This window comes from Durio zibethinus, chromosome 25 (assembly GCF_047325235.1).
Source record: "Durio zibethinus cultivar Kanyao isolate XHJ-2024 chromosome 25, ASM4732523v1, whole genome shotgun sequence".
Taxonomy (NCBI): Eukaryota; Viridiplantae; Streptophyta; class Magnoliopsida; order Malvales; family Malvaceae; genus Durio; species Durio zibethinus.
The window spans coordinates 8,138,107-8,148,476 of record NC_143186.1 but is presented as its reverse complement, the minus strand read 5'-3'; the positions used below and the strand labels follow the sequence as shown (position 1 = coordinate 8,148,476).

The 10,370-nt window shown below is 26.7% G+C and overlaps 1 non-coding gene across 1 annotated transcript; it reads right to left on the bottom strand.

Annotated features, from left to right (window-relative positions):
* Positions 1-7,253: 7,253 nt before the first annotated feature.
* LOC149511581 (U6 spliceosomal RNA) lies at positions 7,254-7,357 on the bottom strand. Its single transcript, XR_016333910.1, has one exon. It is a non-coding gene; the product is annotated as a U6 spliceosomal RNA (small nuclear RNA).
* Positions 7,358-10,370: the final 3,013 nt, after the last annotated feature.

Here is a 10,370-nt window from a genome sequence, read left to right as displayed (position 1 = left end):
TTTGTTAGTTTTATATTTTAAAAAATAAAAGTTTTAGTTTGGCACTCCAATTTTAATTTTATCATCTATTTTGATACCGGATATTAACATCGTTAGTTAATTTATTAACGTAGTATAAATATTTAATAAAATATGGACATATGTCAAAAAATTTTGTTAGCACCATATCATTATTTGGTATGTCAGTATTAAAAGAAATTTTTTAAAAATTCAAAAGATTTTTAAATTTTTTAAAATTCTAAAATATATTAACAAATTAAAAAAATTAAAAGAACTGAAATGTTTAGAAATTTTATGAGAACTTAAAATTTTTTAAAAATCTCAAAATTTTTATAGAAATCTAAAAAACTTCTAAAAAGTTTTTAAAAATAAAATTTTAATAAAAATAAAATTTTCTTAAAATTAAACAAATAACAAAACTTAAAAAAGTTGAAAATATTAAAAAATTCTAAAAATTTTAAAAAAAATTTAAAAAACTTATTACAAATTATGAAAAATTTTCACTTTTTTGAATCTTAATATTTTAATATTTTAAATATTTTATGAATTTTGAAGATTTTTTATAAAATTTTAATATTTTTTATAAATTTTTAATTTTTTTAGAATTTTAGAATTTTTATATTTTTAGAATATTCTAGACTTTTGAAATTTTTTCTAATTTTTTTTTAAAATTATTTTTAATTTTCAAAAAATTTGAGTTTTTTTTTTCTATTTTTTAGTTTTTGTGAATTTTTTAAAAATTTGAAGAATTTTTTATTTTGATTAAAATTTTCAATATTTTGAATTTTTTATTTTTTGGATTTTTATTAAAATTTGAAAGTTTTTGAAATTTTTAAGTTTTCATAATTATTTTCATTTTGATAATTTCTAAAATTATTTCATATTTTTAATTATAATTTTTTAAAATATTTCAATTTTTCTAAAAAAAATTTTTAATTTTTTTGAAATTTTCTTCTAAAGTTGACATGGCATTTGATGTCGTGGCATTGATCGGATTTTTTAATACGTATTAATATTTTATTAGATGACTATGCCACATTAGTAAGTTGATTAATAGCATTAGTTTAAAGCATAAAAGTGGATGACAGAATAAAAATTTGACTACTAAACTAATAATTTTATTTTTTTAAGTATTAAATTAACAAAAAAATATATCCTTCGATCAAGATTAGGAATGATCATTAAATTTGGATCGGGATTGTGAATGATCACTGGATTTGGATCAAATCAAGATTGAAAATGATTGTTAAATTTTGTTAAGGATCGAGATCAAGATCGATCTTTAATTTGAGATCAAGATTGAAACATGAGTCAAGATTTTTTGGATTCAATCCATGGATCAAGAATTTTCTCCCAATTCAATTCATAAATTTGGAGTTTTTTTGGACTCGATCCATAGATTGGGAGATTTCCTGTCGTTAATTTTTGATAATACTTCTACCAAGATATAGATGGTTATGGGAGGAAGCAGATGTTGTTGACAAAGTTCATGTATAAAGAAGATTAAACTTAAAAAAAAAAAAAAAAACTTTGCTTCTTGAAAATTGAAATGAGGAGATATGGGAGAGAAGAAATAAGAGGAAATTTGATAGAATTTATGTTTTAATATCTTAAAATACAATATTTAATATATTGAGGAAACTTCCCCCGTTTTGGCTACTGATGTTCTACGGAATTACAAAGTTGTTCCTTAAAAAAAGATATGCAAAGTTGTTGGCTTTTGTTTTGATAGGCTCTGGTTTTTTTTTTTTTTTGGTACCAACTTAATCCATGAGTCAAGACATCTTATCAAGTATTAATTGGATAATAAAATTAGGATTTTACACATCATCTTTGATGTGAATAAAGACCTTTAACCTAAATAAATTTATAGTCAATGTTAGCTTGGAAAAGAATATGAAATTTGTATATTATATATGCAATTAGAAAATACATGACTTTGTTAAAGGCTAATCTCAATTCAAATTGAGACAACTATTGTAAATAATCTTAATTAATTTATTGATACTTATGTGTTAATATCTATATATTTTGATATAATTATTATAATTATATTACATTTCTGTTTAATTATACATGCATATATTTTGTTAGTTATATATTTTTATATTGTACTTATTTATATTTTATTCATATATTATATGTTATTGATATAACTTTTTAAAATCAAATAAATGCAAAACTTTTGTTTCTCGCAGCGAAGTGGAAACATTCGTCTCATGAAAATAATTATAAAGAAATGCCAAATGAGTCAAAATTATTCGAAAACCAAATAGTGGGTCTACATACACAATAACATTGCTTGCAATATCATGAACTCTAAATATAATTTTTCTTATATGTTCATCTACTTGGTTTCAAAATGGATTTTTTTTTTTTTTTTGCAGAATTAATAAGTCATTTAGCTTTATCCAAAATTATAACCTTAAAAAAATTCAAAAATTTGTGCTTGCATGTATCTAGAAGTTGAGAAATTATGAAAAAAAATAATTTTTCATAAATATATTAATTTTGATGTAAATAAATTTACTTGAACTGACAAAAAAAATGCCCAGGGAAATTCACAAATCCCTTACTACTAAGTTGAAATCATGACTAATGTCTTAAAAATGTTGCCCAAAGAATCTTATACATATATTCCATGTCAAAACCCAAAAAGAGTGAGTAGTTGGAGAATACGTAAACCATTTCTTTAGAGGCATTCATGTCGTGCTTGTTACGCAAAATTGGTGTTTTTCCAAAATTGCAGGTCCCAAAGGGACAAATGATAAGCATGATGATTGACAACCGTGGCTAAAGCCAACCTTATTTCTTTATTTTTTTTTTAGATAAAAGAACAAAAAAAAGAAAAAACTTTTGAAAAAAATAATTATTTAAGTTTTTGTCAACTTATTTTAATTAATTAAATTTTTAAATATTTATTTTCAGTAATTAAATTTTTATTAAATGAAAGTTGATTAACCGTCAATACTTATTTCTATCTAATCAAAAATTTAATTGAGTAAAAAAAATATTTAAAGATTTAACTGAGCAAAAAATAAATATTTAAGAATTCAATTAATTGAAAATAAATATGTGAAATCTCAATTGATTGCAATAAAACAATAAAAACTTAAATAAATTTTTAAGTTTTATTTAAGAGTATTTTTTTTATATTTAAGTTTCTTATAACATGATTAGGAGAATCCTTTGATTTTATATATATCGATCTATTTTTTGTCGAATACATTAATTTGGTGTATTCATAATTTAACTTTTATGATGCTTTTCATAAAGAACGATTCTAATAAAAATATTAAGACTATGGATATTAACATCTTTAAATTGTCTTTATTATTTAGAAAGAAAAATAATTTTAAAAAAATCTTTATTTTGAAATATTATGAAAATCTTTAAATTAAAGAAGTTTTTTTAAATGTTTCGACATAAAAACAGAATTCAAAGATAGTCTTTTCATCGAAGATTTATCGTAACATTTTTTTAAAAATAATAAAAATAATATTCTTTGTAAATAATAATTATTAATGATTCTCCAACATCTAAGTAGAATGTCAACAATTATAATTATTATTATTATAACATATCAATTTAAAAACTCGATTGTTAGACGTAAAAATTTAAATTATAAAAAATACGAGAAGTTATCATCAATCTCCTTTAGGATGTGATTGGTTACCTAAATATTTTATCTTTTTAATAAAATAGATTTAAAGTTTATTAAAAAGATCATTTTGGTCTACAAAAACTGAATTGGGTTTAGGAGTCGATTACATATGAGGAAGGATTAGTACCTTCATAGCGCCTACAAAATTGATACTAATTAATCATGCACTATTTATAATTTTGGACAAAAATAGTTTTTATATGAAATTTAATTATAATTTCCTTCATTATTTAGAAAGAAAATCAATTTAAAAAAAGTCTTTATTTTAAAATATTATGAAAATCTTTAGATTAAAAAAGTTTTTTTCAAATTCTCCGACATAAAGAAAGTATTAAAATATAGTCTTTTCATTTAAGATTTATCGTTATATTTTTTTAAAAATAATAAAATAATATTCTTTATAAATGATAATCATTGATAACCTTCTAACATCTAAGTAGAGTACTAACAATTATATTTTATGGAATGCTATTTTAATTTTATTAATTTAACACTAATATTTTGAAAACTTTTTCGTATAGTAAAAATGAAAAATGTAATAATTAATATTAAACATCAATAATTAGAATAAACATATATATATATATACATTATAAATGTACATATTAATCAAAATATGAGATATATGCAAAAGGTGATAAAATGTGAATTTAGGAATCGAGTTTTCAAATATAAAGGATCATCTAGACTCTCTAACTTCTATGTAGAATTTGGGTGCGACTATTTATATTTAAATCCCATTTTATTATCTTTTATTTTTATTATTAAATTTTAATTTTTAAGTTATGAAAATATATGAAAATTCTTAATAAAATAAAATTTCTTCCCCAACCTTGGCATTACTACCTATATGACAATCCAAAAACTCTAGAAAATCCAAACCCTCCAACCTCCAAAATTACCTCTAGCTCCAGTTCAGATCCTCACTCACAAACATTTTCCTTCCATAACAATTACCACTTTCTTTGACACTGGTGCAGCACAAACCATAGCAAATTCTATTGTTTTACCTAAAAACCTTTGGAAAAACAAAAAACCTTCTTCAAGATCGTTGATGAAAATGTATTCTGTATAACTTTATCAACAACCTTATTACCCTTTAGATTTTTCTAGGTTATCAAATAACTCAAAAGATTTTAGGATCTCCACTCCCCTAGAAATACCTTGTTATTGGTTTTGATGTCATAACCAGTATACCGGGTTTAAAACTTAATAAAAAAGGTATAAAGTTTGAAAGTTATTTCAAACCTTGGAAAAACCTTCCCAACCTCTTTACCTTAACCATCCAACCAGATTTTTATAGGAATTCAGATAGAAATTTATTCATTTTTTGTGCAAAAAATCATTCAAAATTTCTCCAAAAATGTAACCACCATTTTTTGAAAAATCCTGAAATTTTCATTACTCTTCATTTAAAAAAAAAAATGAAAATGCCAATCTCACAAAAGCAAGTCATTCAAGCATGAACTTAGATCATTTTAAGTTGGTAATCCAAAGATGTTCCCTTCTCCAGGCTCAAGGATTAATTGAACCAACCTCTTCTCCATGGGTATGTGATGCGTTTTATGTCAACAAACGTTTAGAACAAGTTCGTGAAAAATTAAGATTGGTGATTAATTACAAGTCTCTTAACATTTTTCTTGCAGATGATAAATTTCCCTTTTCAGACAAAAAAAAAGTTTATTTGCAAATTTGGCAAATGAAAAAGTCTTCTCCAAGTTTGACCTGAAAGCAAGATTTTGACAATTAGGTATACATCCAAAAGACAGATACAAAATGACATTTTACATCCCTCAACACTATTTTCAGTGGACAGTTATGCCTTTTAGATTAAAAGTTACTTTTTCACTATTCCAAAAAGTAATGACGAAGATACTTACTCCCATTCTTAATGATGCATTGATTCACATTGATGATATCTTCTGTTCTCTTCAGATGTCACATCTCATACACAGCTATTGGATAAGTTCTAGCAGATTATTCAATAGTATAAGATAATGCTCTTAGAGAAAAAGATGATCATTGGTGCCTCAGAAATTGATTTCTTAAGCATGCATTTGAAAGATGGACAGTACATAACTCAACCTCATATTGCTTAGACACTTGTAGATTTCCCTGATGAAAATCTTTCCAAGAAGCAAGTACAACAATTCCTTGGATTGGTGAACTACATGAGTGAATTCCTCTCAGATCATACACAATTAACTCATCCTTTCATACAGATGTTAAAAAAAAAAAATCTCCATGTATTTACCAAATCCAAAGAGACACTGTTATTCGAATTTCCTTGGTTTAATAAAGGCAGCTCCTCTTCTCTATTGGTCTCTATGAGATTTCTTGAACCCTTTTCATTTGAATGCTTACTCTGTGTCTATTCCTCTCTAAGAGAAGCTTCAGTCGAACATGATCTTGATAAGGATTGCAAAAGATTGACTTTTATCAAATTTTTTACACTTGAATTCCATAAGAAGTCTGGACCTTCCTTAATGGAAACTCTTACTAGATAAGTAACCCCCTTGATCATCACTTGGACTACACTTTGGAGAGGATAATCTTTCCTAATTAAAGATAGAACCCTAGCAGTATCTAGCTTTGTTTTGTTCATTGTACTCTCATCAATAGATATGAAATTTCTTCATAAATTCCTAATTTTCTTAAAGAGATCATAACACCATCCATGAGCAGGGACGTTTTCCAATTTTAACCATGCAAACTTATCCCTACTTATCAACTTCAGACTCTATGGTTTTACCCAAAAGAACCATTCACTCAACCAGGTTTTCCCATATTCCAGCATCCATTCAATCTCCATTCTCGACTCAAATTGTAACAGGATCAAGCTGTTACCCATGACTGTAATAGAAAAATGCAATACACCTTGACTTGGAGCATGTTTATTTCTTGTGGATTTTTAACTTCCACTACCACGTATGCTTCTAGCCATTCCATCTTCAGTTCCTCTTCTTCTATAACTATTTGAGAACTTTGGGTTTTTTCACCTTCAACTTCTTGCTCCAGAGTTGAATTAGTGCATACCTTCTCTTCAGCTCTCCTACAACCATCATTTTCGGCCTCCATCGGCTTCCACTTTGTTACTTCTGCATATGAAGGTTTTCCATGCCCATATACTGTTAGCTGTTGTGGCTTATCAATCCTTTGAACCTCTTCTAGGATTTGAGTGTTTTGTTTTGTGTTGCCCTGCCTTTTTTTAACTTTCAGAGACTAACTTGCAGCTTCCAACCATTCCATATTGTGCCATCCAAAGCCCTCATAACTGATAGGGCCTCACATAAGTCTTTGAAACAGAAAAAACCGAACTTGCTACGTCTTTCCTTTTTTCTATTTAAAGGGATATAAAAATCTACCCTGCCATACTGCATTATCAACCTCCACAAATCCTCTTCTTTCTCAGTTGGGTAGATATTATCCACAAAAACAGTGATTAAATTCCTTTTGCATGATCATTCTCTGCGGCAACCTGCTCTTTACTCCACCTGTTTCCTTGACGCCACCCTCTGTTGAACCTGTTATCCGTTCTCTCTTTAGCTCTCTCTCCCATTCTCTTCATTTTCCACTTGATGTTCTTCAAAAAATTTTAGACTTTTTCTTGATTTGTGCGCGTCATCGTTGCGCAGGTGTCATGCTAATCTTCTCTGTATTGCTTCAATTTGATCCGATATCCCCTTAATGCATTTTTTATGGGGAAAGGAAAGGATGGTTCGAAACCAAACCTTTTAAGTCCTCAACATGCACTTTAACCACTACGCCAAGGGCAAAAAACATATCACTCGTATTAGAAAATTCTGATTGAGCTGCTTGTCACAATTATACCATGTAGTGATTATAATGTCGATGTCGTAGACTGAACTCGAACCCGAAAACATGCCTCAAGAAACCTGATCTCAAACTTAAAATTATCGTAATTTAAGATAAATTGAACTTGAAATGACCTAAGCTCAAAAGAATTTGAATATGAAATGTGATGAATCTCAAATACTCCAAATCCCAAAGGATCTAAACTTTGAGACCAACTTGATCAAAACACATAACAAATCAAACTTCATTCTAAACGATCCTATGTTTAACTATTAAATTTATTCTAGTACAAAATCGAATATGAAATAAGTTGATCCAAAAATGACCTGAACTTTAAAGGATCAAAGCAACCTTAAAAATGATCGTAAACATTAAATAATCTGACCCAATCCCTCTTGAACCTTACATTTGCCATGTTTCAACTATTAGGCAAATTATTGGCGTGTCTCTTATCTCCATTGAAATGATTTGTCCCCAAATAAACAATATTGAAAGGACCATGTCCTATTTGAAAATAAATAAATAAATAAAATGCTTAGCTCTTAAATCGACAAACTTAGCAAACGCTTGATCTTGATTTAAGTCTTCAGTCAAAGCTAAAATTTGATTCTACATGTTCAAATCAGTATTTAGTCAATTTTAAAATTTGGATCATCAAGTTAATTGGAAAGAAATTTAAAAAATTAGGAGTATACAGATGGCATAAAATAAATTTATTATCAATAAGAGATTGGGTTAGATAATTAAGGAAAATGAATTGTATATTTTAATATTGTCTACAAAAGCTTTAAGCCTTTATTTGAGAAAATTTGTTAGTGATGGACTCATTGCTACCGACGAGCTGTGAAATGGGTATAACATAAATTTCCTTATGGTGATCGAATGATTAATTTGCCCCCACTTAATTCATTAAGAATCCAAACTATGATGATATTTGTAGAAGATATTAATTTTGAAGGAAGCAAAGGCTACAAAAAACATATTTTCTTTTCTTTTTATAAATCTAAAATAATAAACATCTTGGGCGCTAGCATGAGAACAATTATACTATGAAATAACAATAATAAATGAAAATGAATCTAAAATATAATTCAATGTTAGAAATGGAGTTACACCACGGATATCGATCCTTATTCCTTACATATATATATAAAGGTAAAGTGTCTCATCACTTCAACCAAACAATATATGTGTTGGCTAGAATACACTGATCAACGTTTTGGGATTGTCGCTGCATATTAGATGGCCAGTATGCAAATTGAGAAGATGAAAAATGATTAGATTGGGTATATGTAACTTGATCAGATGATCAGGATTCGGATTGAGGATGCGTTGATTGAAAAATTGAAATGATTAGATCGATGAATTTGATTATTATTTGTTAAAAACTTTAAAAGTTTTAAAAATAATATTTGCAAATTATGAGTTTCAAATTTCTCAATACAGATTTTTTAAATTTTAATTTAATATAGTATAGATTTTTTATTTTATATATATTTGGGTGGAAACTTGTTTGGCTTTTGATTTTGGGATACTACGGAGATACTTCCTTTTTGTTTCAAATTTGACTTACTCTTACTTTTTGACTTTTGGAATAATATTAGAATCTTCTCACTTTTTCATATATTTTTCTGAGAAAATTTTTGGTTTTTGATGTTCGGAATTTTCTTTCGAATTTTTTTTTCTCGATTAGGAATTTGGTTAAGATGGGTGAAATTGAATTGATGTTACCAAACATCAAGATAACATCAAAAGCAAAAAGTCGTAATGAACAAAAACAGTACTGAAGAGTAATAAACTACATTACGTTAAATGCATAACATGAACACGCAACCTGTAATAGTTGGTATTATTATTTTATACAAATAAAATTATAATTTAAAATAAAAAAAAGTTTTAAATTATCAATCTAATTAAATTTTAAGTTTTAATTAGTCAAGTTTTAATCAATCATATTATTATTATTTTAATATTTAAAATTATCATAAATTGAATTATGATTATATAATATATAAAAATCACTAACGCCAGTTGGCATAATGTTAATAATTTAATTATAGTATTATAATACGAAATCGCCTCTGCGTCAATGTACGCATGTTGGAAAAATTGCGTTGCAGCCAATAAAATATGCAAGATATATTATTTATCATTAAATAAGTCCAGTTGTTAAAAAATATATATTAAAGAGCAGAGAAATTATAACATAAACAAGCCTGTGAAAAATAAAGGATTAGCCGTTGGAAAGAAATACAATTAATATAAAAAATGACCTTAATTTGACCAATATGCATCGTACAGATCCGATGGGTACATTAATATAGATTGTTATATAAGAATACAATGTATATTTTATTGGCTTGAATACAACTAAACTTGGCAGAATGTGTTCTTTCGTTGATAAAAAAACCATAGCCCACATGCATTGACGCAGGTCAACGGTATAATAGTATACATATATGAAATATATTTATATCTTTGTGAAAGAAGTGAAATAGTAGTGCAGATTGCAGATTAATTCCGGGCAAGGAAGAGAAATCCAGGGCTCCCTTCTCTCATTGAAGAAGACCTCCTTACCAGAACCTATAGTGTTTTCGTTCATCGATTGATCATATCTAGCTACAACAGGAGGTACCACTCCTTAAATTCTGTTGTTACTATTTCTGAATCTAATTTATTGCCCCCTTACAACTTTGCTCATTGTTAGATTCTCAATTGATGAATAAATCAAACCAGAAATTCATAGCTTTTAATTTGTTTAACATATAGTGAATAAATTTTTATATATTTGATATTTGACTTATAAATCAGTATTACATGATTATACGTGAGTAAATTTAGCATTTTACATTTTTCTTCTAACACCGAGATTTTGGTCATGCTAAGGTGG